This window comes from Sus scrofa, unplaced genomic scaffold (genome assembly GCF_000003025.6).
Source record: "Sus scrofa isolate TJ Tabasco breed Duroc unplaced genomic scaffold, Sscrofa11.1 Contig702, whole genome shotgun sequence".
NCBI classification, from domain to species: Eukaryota; Metazoa; Chordata; class Mammalia; order Artiodactyla; family Suidae; genus Sus; species Sus scrofa.
The window spans coordinates 789440-812043 of record NW_018085293.1 but is presented as its reverse complement, the minus strand read 5'-3'; positions in this window follow the sequence as shown (position 1 = coordinate 812043).

Sequence of the window (22604 nt, the reverse complement as noted above, 5' to 3'; positions counted from 1 at the left end):
ATATGCCACGGGAGCGGCCCAAGAAATAGCAACAACAACAACAAAAGACAAAAAAAAAAAATCTGGAGAACTGAACCTGGCTATCTGCTAAGTACTAGGACAGGAAAAAGAGAGTAAGGAAATCCTTCTAAAAGTCACCTTGTCAGGTGAACAGAGAGACTGATGTTCACTGGGGGATGCCAAGAGGTAACCTTAGAGCCAAGGCTGTGCCTAAGCCAGGTGCCTCCATTGTGTTATACTCAAGCCCCAAAAGCTGCTGGCATCTGAAACAATGGTGACCATCACAGGAGCTTGCTGAGAGGGCTTCCCATCCACAGACTCTGGGACATCATATCACAGCCTTGCAATAATTTCAAGTCAAAGGGAACATTGATATTTTGCCAAAGGAGATACACACTTCCTGGTTTACCTACTGTCTGAAGGGCTATTCCATATCCCAAAGCAGGAGCTAGAGTGAGACTCTTCCTGATGCCAGGCAGAGGAAGTGCCAGAACCACCGTTGCAACAGGAGACAACTGAGTTTTGGTAATACCTGCCACTTCTCCAGGGTCAAAGGGCACTTCCAGGCTGCCAGGACCAGAGTCCCTATCCAGCTGGCCATTAGCATGCCCCTGCCTCCAGCCTGCCTGTGGGGAACTCTTTGCCTGGAGGGCTCTGTCCCTTTTGGGTCCTTGGTGCCTATATTTGTTAGTTTGGGCTGCTGGAACAAAGTGCCATAGGTGGGGTGACAACAAACCTTTACTGTTTCTCAGTCTTGAGGCTGCAACTCCAAGGTCAAGGTGTGGGAGGGTGGTTTCTGTGGGTTACCTACCTGCCAGGGAAGGACCCGCTGCAGGCCCCTCCCATGGCTGGTGGACAGTCAACTTCATGTTCACATGGCCTTCTTCCTCTGTGCACATCTGTCTCCAAATTCCCCTTCTTAGAAGAACACAGGTCACTTTGGATTAGGGCCCACACTAATGACCTCATTTTATATTAATTTACATCTTTAAAGGCCTTCCTTCCAAATACAGCCACATTCTTTGGGTCTATATGTATTTTCCCATTTTTATTTCTCACATTTTGATGTTAAAGTACTTGAGGTTCTTTTTCTTAAAATTTTATTGGACTATAGTTTCAGGTGTACAGTGAAGTGAATCAGTTATACATATACATATACCCATTCTGCTTTCTCATACAGGTTATTACCGCCTATTGAGTACATTTCCCTGTGCTATACAGTAGGTTCTTGTGAATCATCTAAACTATACAGTAGTATATATATGTTAGTCCCATCATCCCAATCCCCTATCTCTCCTCCATGGATTCCCACATGGTAACCATAAGATTGGTTTTGAAATCCAAATACAATCACATTCTGAGGCACTGATGGTTAGGACACTAGCACTTGAATTTGGGGGGACTTGGCTCAGCCCACAACATCACTGCTAAGAGCATCATCATTTTGTTATACGGAAATCACAGCACAAAGAGAAGCCCAAAGTCTTAAAAAAGCAAAGGGACCTGCACCAAACCAGGGTGGGGTGAACCAGAAGGGTTGGTGTCCAGAGAACTCAAGGGAAAAGCTTTCTTCAGGTGGCCATCAAGGTTGCACCTGAGGTCTGTGTGCAGGTGGCTGGGTCTCAGATGTAACTAAGAGAGAGGCAGACAGGCACATGTTGGATTCAGTGCCCAGTGCTGGGGTCAGTGCTGAGACCTGACTCAGCCCCCTGAGGGAGTGTAGGAAAGGGGCAGCCAAGTCTGCTGCAGCCCCCACCTCTACCTTCAACTATCCCACAAGTCACATTAGCCCACAATATCTCTAACCCCAATGTCACTCCCTCATTGGTCTCTGAATCACTTCCTTTTTTAAACTCAAATTTTATTTCAAATGAATACCCAGAATCAAGCTAGTAAACATGACTTAACTGCTGAATCCAAAGGGTGGACCTGGAGGGGTGGGAGGCAGATTTCAAGGTGAGGATCAGTGAGAGAGATACAGGATTCCTGGACCCATAAAGTTATAAGATGTTACAGGTTGGGGTGGAGGATCTGATGAAATAGGCATAACGTGTCCTCAGAGCCAAGCTGGAAGTAACTAAAACATCTTAGGAGAGCCAAAGAAATTCAAAATAGCACCAAGCAATTAAGGAAGTTCACTGTAAAGCTAGAATTGCAGATTCAAAGCCTTAAAATCCCCATGCATCTGTAAGGAAGTAGGGCCTTGGAATGCTGGGCTGCAGAACCTAGCCTTGTAAATCAGGAAAGAGTGGCCAGAGAAAGAACCACACACAGGCTAAAACACAAGTCATGGTCCTAGCCCCCTGGTGGATGGTTAACCCAGCCTGAGACTCTGGGCCACATTGTCATGCTGATCTGATTCCTTCACTCCAAGAAGACTTGAAGTGACAAGGAAACCAAGGAATCCCCACTGTGGCACAGCGGGTTAACAAACAGTTGAATCTGTGTCCAATTTGATCCCCAGCCTGGTGTGAATTGGGCATTGCCACAGCTAGAGCACAGGTCACAGATGCCAAAGCTGTAGCACAGGTCACTGATGCAGTTCAGAATCAAGCCCTTGCCCAAGAACTTCCCTATGCCATGGGTGCAGCTGAAAAAGAGAAGGAAAGACAGAAAGAAAGGGAGAGAGGGAGGAAGGAAGGAAGAAAGAGGAAATAAGGAAACTAAAATCACCTAAACAGTATTGAAACAGGAGATAGATGGATCTCAGGCCAAACAACTGTAATCTATTCCCAGTGGACAGATAATTTCAAGCTAAAAATGATGGCAGGAGCAAGAAGAGACCAGCTACTTCTCATTCTTGAGGTCAAAGAGATCTTCGGAACTACACACTCACTGAAACTTCCTTGGGGGTCAGAGGAGGGAGGGGCAGCAGACAATAGCATATCCTATTAACTTCCCAGAAACCCTGTGCTAGAAAGCATCCTGGCTAAAAGAGGTGTGTGCATACAGGGGAGGCCCTGAGTCAAGCCAGATGTGCGCTCAAGGCCAGAAGAAGCAAGATGAATGGCCAGAGGAAGCCTGGAAGGAAGGCCCCGTATAAGTGATTTAAACTATCTCCAAAGCATGTCACTCTCTTACCCTCTTGTTCTTTCTCTCTGTCTATCTCTGTCTCTCTTTCTCTCTTCCTGCCCATCTTCCCTCCATCCACTGGAGCCGGCCAGTGGCCTGTGCTTGTTCCCCACCTATCTTCTCTTCTCTCTCTTCCCTCCTAATAAACATTCTGTTTGACTCACAACTCTCAATCACTTTGCAGATTTTTCTTTCCCAAAGGAATGAGTTATGGGACCTAGGTTAAGTGGTTAGGGTTCAGTGTTCTCACCCCACAGACATCACAGAACAGTATTACATGATAAACCCAGAGGAAGGCTTCACTTTTATCCCCTTTCCTGTTAATACTCATTATCCGGGCCAAAATACACAATCAAATGGCAGATTTAGACATAAGATTTCACACAGGAAGTATAATTTAAAAAAAAACTGATTACTCCCTAGAATGTTTCAGAGAACATAAGATTCCCTTCATTTTTCATATAATTAGGTCATCCTTTACTAATGAAAGTAATGAAAGAATTATTTTCATCCTTGAAACAATTTTTGGTTAAATTTCATGGGAATTTGAGTTTGTAAGTGAAATTTCACTGTTACCCAAGGCCCCCACTTATTACTGATTGTGAAAAAAAATCCAATGAAATTCATAAATCGAATATGAGCCATACATTCATGAGCTTTAGGAAAGTTAATGCTTGGGGTTTGTACCTTGAATACATTAACTATTAATTCTAAAATCATAAGTAACTGGAAGTTCTCTTTGTGAGCAATAGGAGATGTACATTAGTGTGCTGCTTGCCATCAAGGAACACCAACCACAGAGAAGTGGTTCCCAAACTCCATCCCAGGAATCTCACCCAGAAAGGCTCTCAGTCTGCCACTGGCTCCTTCTGCTGAAAAGGAAGGTGCTGCTCATCCAGAAGTCTCAAAGTCTTGCTGGCATGGCTGAGCAGGAATCTCCCATCCACTGCTCAGAGGATCCACTCTCTCCTTCTAATAGGTGTTTCTCTGCCTGTGTGCTTGAAACCACTTGCCAAAACCAACCAAAAGCCCTGTCCTGGAGATCTTCCATCCCATGGGGACATTAATAGAACTGAAGGCCAAACAGCTTTGGTGTTATGTTGACCAGAAAATAGGCACAACCTGAAAGTTTAGAGTTATGATTTACCAGTAGAGTGGGTTTTCTGACAACTCAAGCCAGGAACTCAGCCTCTCAGGTGGCATTAAGGGGCTGCTCTGAAGAGGAAAGGGAGGAGCCAGGATACTTAGGGTGTTTTGCAAAAAAGACCAGGTAGCTTAAACATGAAAAGATTACTGTTAATTAAAAAAAAGAAAAAAAAGACAGACATTACAAGTGATTGAACTCAGCACTTTTCTTTGTACAGGACGAGGCAAGAGTCTGGGCTGACTGAACTCACTCCCTTGATGGGTACCTCTGTTTTCTGGGGCCAGTGTTCTGCTTTTCTCCATCCTGAGTCCCCTCAGGGTGCACAGTCAGGGTGGCTGCTGTGGCTGAGGGATTGGTGGTGAGCAGTCCCTTCACTGCCATCCTGGCTTCCCTCAGAGCTCACCCTCAGGGCCACTATAATGTGATAGCTTGATGGCTTGATGGCCACAGCATCCTTTGTTTACTGACATGGCAGGAAATATTTTTTACTCAGTTTCCTGAGTCCATGTTCTCCAGGACAGTGTGACATGACCCTCTGAGTCACTGCATCCTTTGGAGCAAACAGCTGGACCAGCCCAGGTCCAAAACTAAGGGCTGTGCTGTAGGCCTATGACCCTCCCTCATCAGGCTGCTGGAGCCCTACATGGGAAATGCCATGTTCATGTATCACCTTTGTCTCTCCATCTGGGAAAACCCCACCTGCTCATCTGGGCAGGAAATCCAAGGCCAGGGCCCCTGCCCACTTTAGATTTGGTCTCCATCCTCTAAATGCATTTTTTTGGTCTTTTTAGGGCCACACCTACAGCATATGGAAGTTACAAGGCTAGGGGTGGAAACACAGCTGCAGCTTCCAGCACTGGAACAATAATGAGAATGCTACCCGGTGAATTCTCACCAACCAGACACCAGCCCCAGCAGCAGCCATATCAGCCTCACCCTGAGCCCTCCATGATGGAGATGTGAGTGTGCATTCTGGCTTATCTGTGCTAGGAATTCTGCAGATGAGCTGTGTGGAGAGGACCCTGGGGCTGCCTGCACAGTACCCAGGACCCTGTTAGGGTCTCACCAGGCAGAGGGAGCCAGCAACTAGCAGACACCTGCTAAGGAGGCAGAGGAGTCATGAGTCTTATTAGGAGAGGCCTCTGAGAAAGACCATAGTAAATAGGCTCCCTTTTCCTTAGGACCTTGTCTTGAACTCTCTATCCCCTCCCTATCAGCTTTTAACCCCTGCTGGCCCTGGACTGCATCCCATTCCCATCCTTATCCCATCCACAGTTTACTTCATGTGAGTTGGAAAGCTAGGACCATGCTCTCAGTCCAGCTGTCAACAATAAAAAATGCACAATCTATGGAGATCCCATTGTTGCTCAATGGGTTAAGAACAAAACTAGTATTAATGAAGATGAGAGTTCAATCCATTGCCTCACTCAATGGGTTAAGGGTCCATTGTTTTTATAAACTCAAGTGTAGGTTTCTGATGTGGTTTAGATTTGGCCTTGCTGTGGCTGTGGCATAGGCCAGGAGCTGTAGCTCCAGTTGAACCCATAGCCTGGGAATTTGCATATGCTGTAGGTGTGGCCCTAAAGAGAACAACAACAAAAAAGCATGATATAAAAGCTGAGATGTATGTTTAATTCAGGGTACTTGGGAGGCCTTAAGCCTGGGAGGCAGCCTTTTAGGTCACTCTGAGGATGGCTGTGAAGAAGCCAGGGAGGCATCAGGATATGGAATGTGTTTTACAACAAAGACCTGGGAGCTGGAACATCACAAGATTACTGTCAGTTAAATGACCTAGCCAAAGGAAATCATAAAAAAGGTTAAAACAATCTATGGACTTGGAGACAATATTTGCAAATGATACAACTGACATGGGTTAATTTCCAAAATATACAAACACCTCATACAACTAAACAACAGAACAAACAACCCAAACAAAAATGTGCAGAAGTCCAAAACAGAAAACAAAAATGTGCAGAAGACCTAAACAGACATTCCTCCAAAGACAGATGACCAATAGGCCTCTGAAAGAAGTTCAACATTGCTAATTATTAGAGAAATGCAAATCAAAACTACAATGAGGTACCACCTCACAGAGGTCATTAACAAGTCTACAAATGCTGGGGAGGGTGGGGAGAAAAAGGAACCCTCCCACACTGTGGGTTGGGATGTAAATTAGTACAGTCACTATGGAGAATAGTATGGAGGTTCCTGAAAAACCCAAAAATAGAGCTATGATTCAGCAAACCCACTCCTGGGCATTTATCTGGACAAAATTCTGATTCAAAAAGATGCATGCACCTCAGTGGCCACTGAAGCACTATTCACAAGAGTGAAGACATGGAAAAAACCTAAATGTCCATAGACAGAGGGATGGATAAGAAGAGGTGGTACATATATACAATGGAATACTACTCAGGCATGAAAAAGAATGAGATAATGCCATTTGCAGCAACATGCATGGATCTAGAGATTATCACCCTGGGTGAAATAAATCAGAAAGAGGAAGACAAATACCATATGATATCACTTACATGTGGAATCTAAAATATGACACAAGTGAACTTACCTTCAAAACAGAAATAGACTCCCAGACACACAAAATAGACATGTGGTTGCCAAGCGAGGGATGGATGGGGAGTTTGGGATTAACAGAGGCAAACTAGTATATATAGATTGGATAACCAGCAATGTCCTACTGTATAGCACAGGGAACTATATTCAGCATCCTATGACAAACCGTAATGGAAAAGAACATAGAAAAGAATGTATATGTATGTATGTATACGCATTTAGTATATGTATAACTGAATCACTTTGCTGTACAGCAGAAATGAACACAAAATTGTAAATCAACTATCTTTCAATAAAACAAATTTTAGAAAGATTATGGTTTATTAAAGAAAACCAGATATCTCAAGTCAATATTGTATTTTTCTCTGAGTGGGAAGGTGCAAGAGTCTGGGCTTGCAGGGATCATTCTGTTGAGAGGCACCACAGCTTTCCAGGGCCAGTATCCTGCTTTTCTCCATCCAGACACCTGACCCCTCCTGGAGCACAGTCCAAAACATCCATGTGTAAAATTTGAAATTCCTCAGAGGAGACAGAGTCCTTTGGGGCAGAGGTAGTTCTGGACCTCTGATGTGGCTGTGGCTTCCATGGCTAAACACCCTGTAGTAAGCTCACCCTGCTGGGCTCAGCACTGGTAATTCCCCATGTAACCATTTTCCCAAAATCCATCCCACTGTTATACCCTGGCCACAGACAGGCAGGGACAGGGCTAGAACCATGTCTCCCAACTCCATGTCCAGCACAGCCCCCAGGCCAGGCTGCCCCTTCAGGTGCCTCCCTCCTGCCCATGGGAGTTGCCCCAGGCCTGTATGGGGGCCCTGGGGTCCTGGACATGACAGGACAAAGCTGTCCAGACCTCAGTGCTGGGGAATATCCTGCCCACAGAGGTGTGAGCTCATGGGTGGGGGGTTACTATTAATCCCTTTGCTGTTTAACAAGCAAGGCCACCTCTGATATTCTGTTCTGTGTCCCTATCTAGATCAACCTGTTCTTGCCAACTGCCTCCTGGCCCTTGCAGACAGTCATCCCAGAAGTCACAGACCCAGACACACCAGTCAATCATGGTTCCAGAGCCCTCTGTCTGGAAGGACAGTAGGGGCTGCAGGGTGGCAGAATTTCACTGCAGAAAGCAGGTCAGAAAGAGGACAGGGACAGTAGGACCCTCCCCAACAAGGAGCCCAGCCCTCAGATAAGTGGCCAAAGGAAGGACATATGGCTGTGCCCCTAGTCCAGAACAACCAAACCCCACACTCATGCCCATGAACCTCTTTCTGGGGGTGGCCAGTCCCCAGGAATCCCAGGGGATGGATTAGTTTTATTGTGCAGCATTTGTTCTGTGGTTTTTCAAAGCTGGTCCTTGTCACCTGCAGGGCTCCAGAGGGGCCCCTCTGTCTCCCTGAGTTTCTCAGGAGGAACTCAAGAACAAATGGGATGAGGACAGAGGCAGCAGAACTGCCACAGGGGCACAGTGATCTCCCTTTCCACATGGGTGACAAAACACAAGGAGGAAGATGGGACAGCTGAGTGCATGGTGGGGTCAGGAAGGCTACTCCAGCTGCTTGGGAGAGCTGACCTTCACTAAGGCCTTGGGCTGGGCCTTAGTTAATGGCTCACTCATCTGGGTCCCTCCCAAGATCAGCCCTACTTTACCAGTAAGAAACAGAGACAAAAAGAGAGAGAGAAACCACCCAAATCAGAGCACTGATTCACACAAGAACCAAGAGTTGATCTTGGACCGAGGGCCAATGCTCTGTATGTGCTGTGCAGTGAAGGGTGATTGCAGCAGGCCTGAGTTGTCCACACCCTTGCCTGGTCCTAAGAGGTCAGCTCTGAGCCTTTGGAATGACCTCCTCAGGGGGGTGTTTCTGTTTACCTGATGTCTTGAGTGACACCAGACTGTATGAACCAACATCATGATTTATGGTGGGGGGCTTGGGGATGGGCCCCCCAGTGAGGCTAGAGACTAAGGTCAGCCATGCATGTGGGCAGCCAGACCTATATGACTGACTCCTGGTAAAGCCCCTGGACCTGAGGCTGCAGGGAGCATCCTGAACAGGCCATAGCTCAGCTGTGCTGTCATACAGGCTTCTGGGGAACCAGATGGTGTTTGTAGGTCTCACCTTGGAGAGGGGGGTTGGTGCCTGGTCCCTCCTGTACCCTGGCCCATGGGACTCCAGATCAGCTGATTTTCACCTGGATCCTTAACTGTAAGGAAGTGTAACCACAGAAGATTCTCGGACTTCTCTGATCTCTTTGAGAAAATCCCTGAACACAAGGGTGGTTTGGGGGCTCTCAAACATCCAGTCCCATAAGTGGCTGTAGTTCTAAGGTTCTGAGTTACAGGGCAGGGTGGGGAAACTGACATCTGGATTAATTTACCAGAATGTGAGTTAGCTTTATAACAGTAAGAAATGTCAATCCATAAACAATTGCCAAAAACTGAACAGAGGAAATCTGGATTCCATTGCACCCATGGTAACCAAGGAGCAGGGCAAGTGCCTTGGCTGTGAGCCCATGTCCTGGCCCCAGGTGACTTTCCTGCAGGGACAACCCTCAGGCAGGTAACAGGATCCCATGCATAGCCCACCTGTGTTGCACAGAACAGCTGCCATCCCCCTGGGTAAAGACTGACAGTGCTGGACAGGGTCCTGTGCTCCCTGTGGAAGAGCTCTCAAGTGACATGCTCCCTGAGTGAGAAGCAGAATGAGGAGTTTCCTGGGACTCCTGAGGAAGATGTACTTCACTTACACATACTGGGCACCTTGTCCCCAACAGTTACCCTCTACAGGGGTCTGGGCCTCAGGCTCCTTCTGAGATGCCTCCAGCCCTGGCATGATCTGAGTCACAAAAGAAAGGCCAGGGTGTCACCCCAGTTACTTCTCTCTCCTGTTTCACTGCTGATGGTGGCCACTGGGGAGCCACACAGAGCCAGTCCTGCAGAAGGGGTGCCAGATGCAGATGCTACAGAAACACCACCTCTGGCCATGGAAAGCAGACTTGTGGTTGCTTGGGTGGGGGCAGGGGAATGAATGGGATGGACAGGGAGTTTGAGGTTGGTAGATGAAAACTGTTACATTTAGAATGGATAAGCAGTGAAGTCCTACAGTATAGCACAAGCTTGTTGGATAGAACAAGATGGAAAATAGTATATATATATATATAGATATATATATACTATATATATATCTATATATATATTTATATATAGATATATATAAAAGAATGGGTCACTGAAATTGAAGGAACACTGTAAATCAACTATACTTCAACGCAAAATTGAAAATAAAAAAGAAACACCATATACCCATTGGCCTGTCCAGGGTGCTGACAGGGATACCAGGATGGCTGGGCTCCCTCTCAGGTTAGATCTAGGGGCAGGCAGGGGACAGTGGCCTGAGTGATATTGGCCTGAAATCTGCATCACACCTGGGCTCTATCACACTTGTCTATGGGGATTCAACTTAAGGAAGCCCAAGTCACTTACCTAAAGGTTCTTGAGAGGGGTTTGGGGGGAGCCTCAGGATTTTCTCTAAATTCCACAAGGAAGAATGATCCAGAAAGGGGAGAGTCTTCCAATGCCTCCCCCTGACTAGACCTACCAAGCCACCACAAGGCAATTTGGATTAGGGGTGTGTATTGTGCATTACTGTGTCAGGTGGTGGGGAGCAGCCAAGTCTGCAGGGTCTCTCAGGGCAGTGGAGGTGTCCATAGGACCACATCTGGAGCAATTTCCCATGGCTGCTGCAGATGTGAAGGCAGAGGGAGATGCCACTAGGGAAGAAGAGCCCCAATCAGCATGAGGGTCCAGCAAGCCTCTTGCCCCCAACCTAGGGGACCCATGTCCAACTTCTGCCCATGTTCCCCCAAACCTGTGTGGGGACCTCAGTGTCTCCCAAAGTGATCACTCTGTGAATGCATGCATGAAAAACAACCAATGATTCTGCAAAACAGCTGGCAGGCCACATGTACTGTGGGGTGTCTTTGCCAGCACTGTGGGGGAAGCGTGTCGATACCAAGTTTTCTGCAAATGGCATTATGTCATTCTTTTTTATGGCTGAGTAGTGTTCCATTGTGTATATATACCACCTCTTCTGAATCCAATCATCTGTCGATGGACATTTGGGTTGTTTCCATGTCCTGGCTATTGTGAATAGTGCTGCAATGAACATGCGGGTGCACATGTCTCTTTTAAGTAGAGTTTTGTCCAGATAGATGCCCCAGAGTGGGATTGCGGGGTCATATGGAAGTCCTATGTATAGATTTCTAAGGTATCTCCAAACTGTTCTCCATAGTGGCTGTACCAGTTTACATTCCACCAACAGTGCAGGGGGCTTCCCTTTTCTCCACACCCTCTCCAGCACTTGTTATTTGTGTATTTATTAATGATGGCCATTCTGACTGGTATGAGGTGGTATCTCATGGTAGTTTTGATTTGCATTTCTCTTATAATCAGCGATGTTGAGCATGTTTTCATGTGTTTGTTGGCCATCTGTATATCTTCTTTGGAGAAATGTTTATTCAGGTCTTTTGCCCATTTTTCCATTGATTGATTGGCTTTTTTGTTGTTGAGTTGTATAAGTTGTTTATATATTCTAGAGATTAAGCCCTTGTCCGTTGCATCATTTGAAACTATTTTCTCCCATTCTGTAAGTTGTCTTTTTGTTTTCTTTTTGGTTTCCTTTGCTGTGCAAAAGCTTTTCAGTTTGATGAGGTCCCATGGGTTTATTTTTGCTCTAATTTCTATTGCTTTGGGAGACCGACCTGAGAAAATCTTCATGAGGTTGATGTCAGAGAGTGTTTTGCCTATGTTTTCTTCTAGGAGTTTGATGGTGTCCTGTCATATATTTAAGTCTTTCAACATGTATGGAACTAGAGAATCTCATACTGAGTGAAATGAGCCAGAAAGACAAATACCATATGATATCATTTATAACTGGAATCTAATATCCAGCGCAAATGAACATCTCCTCAGAAAAGAAAATCATGGACTTGGAGAAGAGACTTGTGGCTGCCTGATGGGAGGGGGAGGGAGCGGGAGGGATCGGGAGCTTGGGCTTATCAGACACAACTTAGAATAGATTTACAAGGAGATCCTACTGCATAGCATTGAGAACTTTGTCTAGATACTCATGTTGCAACAGAAGAAAGGGTGGGGGAAAAATGTAATTGTAATGTTTACATGTAAGGATAACCTGACCCCCTTGCTGTACAGTGGGAAAATAAAAAAAATATAAAAAAATAAAAAATAAAAAAAATAAAACTAAAAAAAAATACTAAGTTTTCTGCCTTTTCTTTCCTTAACATGCTGCTGAGTACCTTTGAAGAACCTCCTCCCCACTGCTGGTCTCCACTTTGGAAGATGTCCCTGCAGACAGCCATGCTCACAAGAAAGATCCCTCTGGCTTCACCTTCATTCCAGCCTCACGGTGGCTGGCTGTTGCCTCTCTGTGTTGATTAATTACTACTTTGAATCCACTTTGTGACTGTGATAGAGCTCTTATTAGCTGATGCTCTCCCTCTAAAAACATCCAGGGATGAAAAAGAATTTACAGGTATATATAACCGAATCACTTCTCTGAAGAGCAGAAACTAACACTTGCAATCAAACAGACTGCAATCAAATTTAAAAAAAATATCACCCATGGAGAATTAGCCCTTAGAAGGCAAATATGCAATGGCCATTCAAGTGAAAGGAATAAATATAAAAGAGAAAAGAACTGTAAATATTTAGAAAAAGTGGCATCAAGCTGCCTTGCCCCATATCCCAACCATTGCCTTTGATAGGTAAACTGCATTACTTTCACATCCATGGCAATGGAACAACAGCAAAATTACATAGCTTGACCCCTGTGCTTCCCAAATACCAGTGTGCTACCTAGGCAAAGAGATGATAATTGGTAATCTAATAAAAACATCAACAGTAAAAAAGGGAAAAGAAAGAAAATTAAGAGACAATATGTATTCAAACACTCTGAATTTTATTTCCAATGATTTGAAACAAGTAAAATCTCATACACCAGCAGGGTGATAGGTTTGTTCTGGTGAATTCCATTCTCTCTGACTTCTCCCTTGTTCTGTCTAAGGAGAGGTGAAGGCAGCAAGGTCAAGACTACCTGCAGAGCTGTAAAGCCACACAGCAGTGTGCCTTTGAGCAAAATGACCACTGGACCACTGGACAACAGACCAGCATCACTGAGACCCTCTCTACCAGATGTGTCTGTGGACTTTAAACCAGCATTGAGCTCTGGACACCAGGCTCTTAACCGGGTTGGCTCAACACAGCCCCTACTTCCTCTGCAAGGGGACATACAACAGGGACACACACCTTCTGGGATTATAGCTCTTGGGTCTGCCCAGCCCGCTGCATGTGGAGGAAGGGGGAAGATGCTGCCAAAATTGCAGGCAGGGCTGTGGGCCCATGTTCAGATGTTGCATTCTTCACAAAAGGCTCACCAGATCCTCTGATGGGGCAGAGACCTCCAAAAGTGAGAAAAAACTGGTATCCATAGCTTCTGAGGGAACTTTCAGAAGAAGCCTTGGTCCTATGTGTTGCCAGAGGCTCTGGTTGTTAAAACCATCCCCTGGGAATATGTGGTTAATGCCCAGCATCACCACCCTAGAAAATTCCTGGTTTGGCTCCATGATTATTTTCAGTTTGAAACAGACATGCATACACATACATTCATATTAGTATAACTTTACTTATATTCACTCTCACCTAAATGTCTTTCTTACCAGGTAGCTGAACCTATCAGCTTCAGTAAAGCTGGCCACACACTGAGACTTGGTCCTAACTGACTTCTGCCCTGGACCTGGGCCAAACCCACAAAGGGGAGATCCAGTGTCTCCAGCAGAAGTGCCTTTCCTCCCTGGAGGATGGGGGTCACTGGACATGGGAAGAGTTTTGTCTCAAACATATGGGGTCATTCCTACTTAGTGGAAAGATTCAAGAAGACAGGTGCACCTCTTTCCATAGGAAAGCAGCCTGAGTGGGCAAGACAATCTCAACTTTGGGATCCCAGGACCAGATGGGCCTTGGGCCAGTCACTGTTTTAAAACATGCTTTCTGGAATACTACTCAGACATAAAAAGAACAAAACAATGCCATTTGCAGCAATATGGATGCAACTAGTGATTCTCATACTAAGTGAAGTAAGTCAGAAAGAGAAAAACAAACAGCATATGATACCACTTCTATGTGGAATCTAAAATATGGCACAAATGAACCAATCTACAAAACAGAAAGACTCAGACATAGAGAACAGACTTGTGCTTGCCAAGGAGGAGGGGGCTGGAGAAAGAATGGATGGGGAATTTGAGGTTAATAGATGCAAACTATTACATTTAAAATGGATAGATAACAAGTTCTTACTATATAGCAGAGGGAAATATAGCCAATCTACTAGGATAGACCCTGATGGAAAAAGAGTATAGAAAAGAATATATATATAAAACTGAGTCACTTTTCTGTACAGCAAAAATTGGCCCATTATAAATCAACTGTTTTAATATTTACTTTAATATAAATAAATAAATCTATCTTTCTCAAACTTACATCAAACATGTCCCCCAAAATGCTTTCTGACAGGAGGGGACTGAATACTCACATTCATGGCAGCACTAGTCACAACAGCCAGAAGTCAGAAGCAACAGAACGACAAATATGGTCCATCCATATCCAACAGAAGATTATTCAGCCTTCAAAAGAAGAAAATTCTGTTTCTCTTTTTTCTTTTTCTTTGACTTTTTTAAAAGCTATGCCTGCCTTAAAAAAGAAAAAAAAATTCCCTGGCTTGGGGTTAGGAGTTGAATGGGAGCTGCAGCTGCAGGCCTACAGCACAGCCACAGAAATTCTGAATCTGAGTCTACCAAACACTGAAAGAAAAATTAATGTCTCAAAAAGATACATGCATTCCAATATTCATAGCAACACTATTCACAAAAGCCAAGACATGCAAACAACCTAAACGGCCATCAGTAGGTGAATGCATAAAGATGATGTGGTCCATATATACAATGGAACATTACTCAGCCATGAAAAAAATGAAGTACTGCCATTTGAAGCCACATGGATGGACCAAGAGATGATCATACTAAGTGATGTTGGAATGAGAAAGACAAATACCATATAATATCACTTCTATCCTATTGGAATCTAAAATATGACACAAAGGAACCTGTCTGAAACTGAAGTGGACTCAGACATAGAGAACAGAGCTGTGGCTGCCAAGGGGCAGGGGGGGAGAGAATGTGATAAAGTGGGATTTTGGTGTTAGGAGATGCAAACTATTGCATGTAGGATGGATAACCAACATAGTCCTACTGTATAGCACAGGGAACTATCAATATCCTATGATAAACCATAATGGAAAATAATATGAAAAAGAATGTGGGAGTTCCCGTCGTGGTGCAGTGGTTAACGAATCCGACTAGGAACCATGAGGTTGTGGGTTCGGTCCCTGCCCTTGCTCAGTGGGTTAACAATCCGGCGTTGCCGTGAGCTGTGGTGTATGTTGCAGATGCGGCTCGGATCCCGCGTTGCTGTGGCTCTGGTGTAGGCCAGTGGCTACAGCTCCGATTCAGCCCCTAGCCTGGGAACCTCCATATGCTATGGGAGCAGCCCAAAGAAATAGCAAAAAGACAAAAAAAAAAAAAAAAAGAATGTGCATGTGTATATATATATATAAATATATATGAATCATGTCGTGGTACACCTGAAACTAACATAGCACTGTAAATCAACAATCTTTCAACCTAAATAAGAATTCATATTCATTATGAACTTTCCCCCAAAATGCAAGAGAATACTTCCCAATATTTTCATGAGGCCCGCATTACCACAATACCACCCCAAGAATACCACAGACCCATCACTCTTATGCACATACACACAAAAAGCTCAGCAAAATAACAGAAAACAGAATCCAGAAGCATATAAAAAGGTTATAAACCATGACAAAATGAGATTTATCACAAGAATGCAAAATTGGTTTAACATTAAAAAATAAATTAATGTAAGATACCTTCTTAAGAGAATAAAGGAAAAAAGGCAGCAGATCATCTCAGTGGAAGCCAAAAAATCATTTGACAATATCCAAAGGCACTTCATGATAAAAACCTCTTAACAGGAGTTCCTCAGTTGCTCAGTGGGTTAAGGGCCTGACGTTATCACTGCTGTAGCTTGGGTTGTTGATGTGGCATGGTTTAGATCCCTGGCCTGGGAAATCTGCATGCTGTGGGTGTGGCCCCAAAACCAAAACCAAAATGAAACAAAAAACAAACAAGCACAGTCAACAAAGACTAAGCATGAATCTCACCAACCTAATAAAAGGCATCCATAAGAAACACACAGGTAACAACCCTCCAGCCTAGGAAGGCTGGAGGCTTCCCCAGATGTCAGAACCAGATATGGATGCCCTTTCTCACCATTTCTATTCAACATTGTACGTGGACTTCCTGCTGTGCTGTGGCACGGTGGGTTAAGAATCTGACTGCAGGAGTTCCCATCCTGGTGCAGCAAAAACAAATGTGACTGGGAACCGTGAGGTTGTGGGTTTAATCAGCGTGTCAAGGATCCAGCATCGCCATGAGCTGTGGTGTAGGTCACAGACTAGGTTCAGATCCTGCATTGAGGTGGCTGTGGTGTAGGCCAGCAGCTGTAGCTCCAATTAGACCCTAGCCTGGAACCTACACATGCCCTGGGTGCGGCACTAAAAAAAAAAGAAAAGAAAGAAAGAAAGAAAGAAAAGAATCTGACTGCAGCAGCTCAGGTCACTGTGGAGGCAAGGGTTTGATCACCAGCCCAGCATACTAGGTTAAATTATCCAGCAGTGCTGCAGCTGCAGCATAGGTCACAGTTGAGGCTTTGATTCAGTCCCTGGCCTGGGAACTTCCATATGCCATGAAAAACAAACAAACAAAAAATATTTTACAAACAATCCTAGCCAGGGCAATAAGACAATGAAATGCAGGCACCCAGATTAGAAAGGAGATGTGTGGGATCTCCTCTCCTGGGTAGTAAACACCTTCCCATTGGCTGCCCTGGCCCCCCATCCCATCTCTGTCCCCTGGTCCCTCTGGAGGTAGACAGCCCCCATGCTCTCAGAAAACAGCCTCTCTGCCTTATAATATTACCAAAGGAATTGCCTGGCTGCACAGTTGTCACTCCCCACCTCATCCATTTAGTTTTTGGTGACAGGAAATCAGGGAAGCCACAAAACATTTGGGAACCTAGAACATAGCATTCACTCTGTGTTTGGGGAATCATTAACCCCACACGTCAGGCTCACTGCAACCAGCTTCAGGAACACCATCTCCCAGTTCATCTGGGCTCCATGTTCACAAAATAATCTATTTCTTTGCCCCTCCCCCAACACTCCCCAAATGCCAGTTTTGCAAACATTCCACAGTCATCTTGGTGGATGTAAACTCACATGCCACCTGCCAGGAACTGAATCCCAGGGGCCAGTGGCAGGGAGATGCCAGGCCTGAGTGAAAACACTAGGCTGGCTTGGCTCTGAACCCTCATTGTGAGGCCAAGAAAGTATAGGACAGTGGCCTGACTGGTTTTGCAACTCCTAAGAGCAGAATATACATGCTGAGGGGAAATCTAGAAACACTGATGCCTTCCAGCCCATCAGGACAGGGCACTGAACTCAGTGAACTTCCAGAACTCTGGGATTCAGAGAAGCAAGGTCCCTTCCTTGGGACCTGCATGGGTGGAGACAAGGGCCCCATGTGCAGCACCAGCAAATGCCTACAGCTTGCCAGACCCCTGCCAATGATGGCATGGACAAAGAACAGTGCATCAAAATCAGGAAGGAGGCAGAACAGGGAGAGGGCAGAAAAAATCCCAGACAGGAGTTGCCATCCCATTTGCTTTTAGGGGGCCAGCCAGCAGGAAGGAGTGCCCCTTCTGCTCCTCACACAGTCCTCCTCATCCCCAGGGTAGGGATCCCAGGCTGAATTTTCTTTTTTCTTTTCTTTTCTTCTTTTTTTTTTTTTTTTTTTTTAGGGCTGCACCCACTGTGTAGGTAAGTTTCCAGGCTAGGGGTAGAATCAGACCTGCAGCTGCTGGCTGAGGCCACAACTATAGTAATGAAGAATCCAAACCACATCTGTGACCTACACCACAGCTCATGGCAATGCCTGGATACTTAACCCTCTAAGAGAGGCCAGGGATCAAAACCCTGTCTTCAGGGATACTAGTCAGATTCATTACTGCTGAGCCACAATGGAAACTTCCCAGGCTGAATTTTCTTTTCCCTCCTCCATGGCCACCTTGAGCTCTGCTCAGGGTGTGTGACCAACCCCCTCGGCCCCAGGCCTTCTGGGACCCAAACTGGCAGGCAACAGTCCCCCCTTCCCATCCTGCACTTCCTCAGGATCAAGCCACACCATGGGTCCGTCAGAGCCCCTGAGAAATGGTCCTGGCTGTCCCCAGGCCACTCCCCACCCAGGCCGGGATTATGGGCTCTGCTTCTCATTTTTCCACATAGCCCTGGGAGGAACCCTGAGTGAGGATACACTGGGGCAGGCACCCCAACCACAGGGCCTGGCCATGCAAAGCAGGCAGGTGGCATCCAGTATCATTGTACCTAGGTGTCACCACTGTCCCTAGGAGGGAATCACCTTCCAGAACCTTGGGGGTGGGGCTGAATCTCACTCACATCTCTCACCTCCCCTTCAGGGGACTTCAAACAGGGGTGCAGGGACCCTTTCAAAGGGGCACAGGTTAAAGTGGGAAATCCATCAGTTACAGAAAAGCCAGGGATCCCCCTTTTCCCAAAGCTCCCTGCCACCCCTGGGGTCTTTTACCTACTAAAGGATTTCCAGCCTCCTCTGCATCCTGGGGGAAGGGACTCCTGGACACCAAAGGGGGAACTTCAATTAAGGCTTTAACCCAAACACCAAAAACAACAACCACCACATCACTAGGAGAAGCATTTCCAGTAACATTTTCCTTTTCCATTTCTAAAAATCCATAATGTATTCATAGTGTTTGACCACAGGACTTTCTCAATCCAGAAATGATTTATTTTAAATACTTAGTGACCTGAGGTCACAGGAAATTTTAAAAAATCAATACATGTATATTTTCCCTGCACAGAAATATGCCTGACTTACTCATAAAAGACCCACAAGCATAAAAATGTATCACATCAGGATAAAACCCCTCAGGTAAGTGTCAAACCAAGAAGAAAACAATGAGCAGCCCCAAAGCCCCTCCAGGGACCTGCCAAGGAAAGGTGGGAGTCCAGTCACAAGATAAAGTTAGGGAGCTGTTACTTTTTAAATGTCAATAGGTACCTCACAGACTAGGATCTACATCTTTGGCAAATCTTTAAACCCTGATAGAGCACATTTTCAGAGGTTGGCTTGAAAATGTATGCAAAGTCTAGGAAATTGGTTAATGGAGGGAGTTGATGTGGGAATAAAGAAGTTCAAGGTGCCATTAAGTGCTCTTGTGGGTATTTGCACCTCTCATATGAAAATGTTAAAGGAAATGTGTGAGAGGACAGACAGAGGTTTTTTAAAAAACATTTAGGGAGTTGACAGAAAAAAAAAAATTTTTTGGGGAAAAAACCCTGGCCCAGCAAGGCAGGGCCACTGTGGTGTGCAATGATTATCCACCTGAGGGTGCCTCCAGGTGAGGCTTCCAATTCAGTCCTTTTATTATTTTTCAGCTGTGCCTGAGGTATGCAGAAGTTCTGGAGCCAGGGGTCAAACCCACACAACAGCAGGAGTGACATTGCCAGATCCTTAACTCAAGGAGCCACCAGGGAGCTCCCAAATTAGGACTTTTATTTTATTTTTTATTTTTTATTTTTTATTTTTTTGTCTTTTGTCTCTCTTTGTTGTTGTTGTTGTTGTTGCTATTTCTTGGGCCACTCCCGCGGCATATGGAGGTTCCCAGGCCAGGGGCCGAATCGGAGCCGTAGCCACCAGCCTACACCAGAGCCACAGCAACGCGGGATCCGAGCCGCATCTGCAACCTACACCACAGCTCACGGCAACGCCGGATCGTCAACCCACTGAGCAAGGGCAGGGACCGAACCCGCAACCTCATGGTTTCTAGTCGGACTCGTCAACCACTGTGCCACGACGGGAACTCCCCAAATTAGGACTTTTATTTTAAGCAGCATCTCAGGACTCTGGCCAACCATCCTCATCAGGGTGTGTTCCAAAAACACCTGACAGAGTGCGTTCCTGGAAGCCCTCTGGGAAGCTCCAGGCCTGCTTCTTTGCCCCCTAACAGAATTTCTAGGGAGCAGGCCAGAAGCCAATCATCTGTGAGGCCCATCATGTGAAATGTGCAGCTGGGAGCTTGTGGCCTCATTCCATCCTGAGAGTGAAGAAGACTCTGACATGGTCACCAGGACAATTTTCAAACCCTGACCCACCCCACCCTGCCCTGGCTTTAGGAAGCCAACAACATCATGGCAGGTGGGGTCGGGGGGGCACTCTTTATTGCAGCAGCCAAGTAACTCCTGTCAGCCCTGATGTTTCCACCCCTAACCTCCCAAGTGGCATGAGCCTCTGCTGACCCATCCCCAGGCACATACATCAAGCCTGACCAAGCTCACCCACCCCAGCCCTGAGAGGCATGGATCTGCCCCAGTACTAGGGACTGTAAAGCCCTTGAGGGGCAGGAAGGCTTGGGCTAGATATGTTCTTGTTCCCCAAAGGCCCATCTCAGTATAGCTGCCTGAGCCAAGGACATTAACATTGTTAGCCTCCTCAAAGAATTTCTTGGATTTGCTTTCAAAGGGGGAAAAAAAAGGCCTATGCCATCAAGAAGTGGGATCAGAAACTCTGGTTTTCACTTGCTTACACTCTGTCACACCACAGTAAGAAGAAAAATAATCACCTAATCAGATAAAGGTTCCCACTGGGTGATGCATGGTGTGGGATGGGGAGATTAAGGACAGGGCTCTCCCACAGCTTGGGAGCAGTCCCAGGTCCGCACTCACTGGTTGTGTGGCCTCAGGCCATAGGTTTACTCCTCTGTGCTTCAACCTCCTTATCCATAAAGTGGGAATAATCATCAATTGCACCTCTTTCTGGAGTTTTCAGTCACTTAGAACAGGAACAAGACCCTTCCTACCAGATCCTGGGTCAACACAGACCAAGGCACAATGGGACACCTCAGGCCTCACCCGGGTGTTTTATATCCCCCATCCCCCTCCTTGCCCAGACTGGTTGGTTATCCTCTCTGTCCCCTATGTCACCCAATGACCCTGTAGCACTGTGCAGTAATTGTCCCATCCCTCCTCTTCTCCCCTCTAGCCTGGAACTTTCCGGGGCAGCCCCTGAGGAAGCTCCTGGCCCTCAGATGACTAACTCTTTGGTTATTTTTGCAACATGCAGAAAAAAATTCAGTATCATCTAGATCTCCTCTGAATGGATGGCATTTGGATGGGTGGGTCAGGGGCTACAGGCAGGTCACAAGGGTCACCTGGCCTAGCTCTCAGCCCTTCACCCCATCAGTCCAAGATGAGGGCCTGGGGCTCCCAATATGAAAAACACCAGCCTTCATGGGCTTTGGGGCACTTTCCTACCACCCTTCCACAACGTCCCCCCTCAGTCAATGCAGAGAAGGTAAATAAGTTTGTCCAGGGTCACTTGGATGATGGAAGATTTCAAAGGCCCTCTCCCTTTGGCTCAGGAAAATAGGAGGCCCCTGAAGAGGTTGTAAATGTACTTTTCTACTGACATTTCAAGCCCACCCTCAACCTCATCTTAGTGACTAAGGTCTCCAGGTCCAACAGCCTGTGGCCAAGCTGGGCCTTATGCTTACAAAGCAGGAGCTGGAATCCCTGGGAGGTGAGATCAGGGGTCAGGGGTCAAAGTGAACTCATCCCCACAATTCCCTTGGGGTGGAGGCACACAGATTCTTTTTTTTTTTTTTTTTTTTTTTGTCTTTTCTAGGGCTGCTCCTGTGGCATATGGAGGTTTCCATGCTAGGGGTATAATCAGAGTTGTAGCCAACGGCCTATGCCAGAGCCACAGCAACTTGGGATCCAAGCCATGTCTGTGACCTACACCACAGTTCATGGAAATGATGGATCCTTAACCCACTGAGCAAGGCCAGGGATCAAACCTGCAACCTCATGGTTCCTAGTTGGATTCATTAACCACTGTGCCATGATGAGAACTCCAACACACAGATTCTTAATAGCTCCTAAACTGAGCCCCACTTTGGCAAAGTCCCCTTTACTCCTCTGGGGTAATGGGACACCAGAACTCTATCATTCAGGCCTCTATGTCATATCTGAAAATAAAGCACAGAAGGCAAAGAATTATCTTTCTGTGAAAATCAGTTGTGTCCAGTGTTTTCCTGTATATTGGTTAACCCACCATATCTAAGTTTCAAGCTCTTTCTTCCATAATTTTCCCCATCACCAAAGAACTGAACTATAAGATGCAGGGCTAGCTTGGAATCCCTGCATCTTCCTCCAGTGGCATTCCTCACATTGGACCCCCAGCAGGATCAGCCATCCAGGCTTCTCCCAGATAATGGCCCCCAGAGGCTTGGGCCAAACCACCTGTACATGGTGACCCCTAGATTCCAGGGGCCTTTCCCAAAACCCCAAGCACTTCAAAATAAATAAATAAATAAATGAATGAATGAAAACCTCTGGGAAATTCACCTGAATGTGAGCATGGCTTTTTAAATCAGCTGGTACTTGGAGCCAGTAGGCAGAAAGACTCCCTCCCCACCCCCACCCCCACCCCCATGGCACAAAGGGGTCTAATTTGTTCAAAGCAGCCAAGTGTTGTCAACAGTGCCTACTGGGGACAACCTTTATAAGCA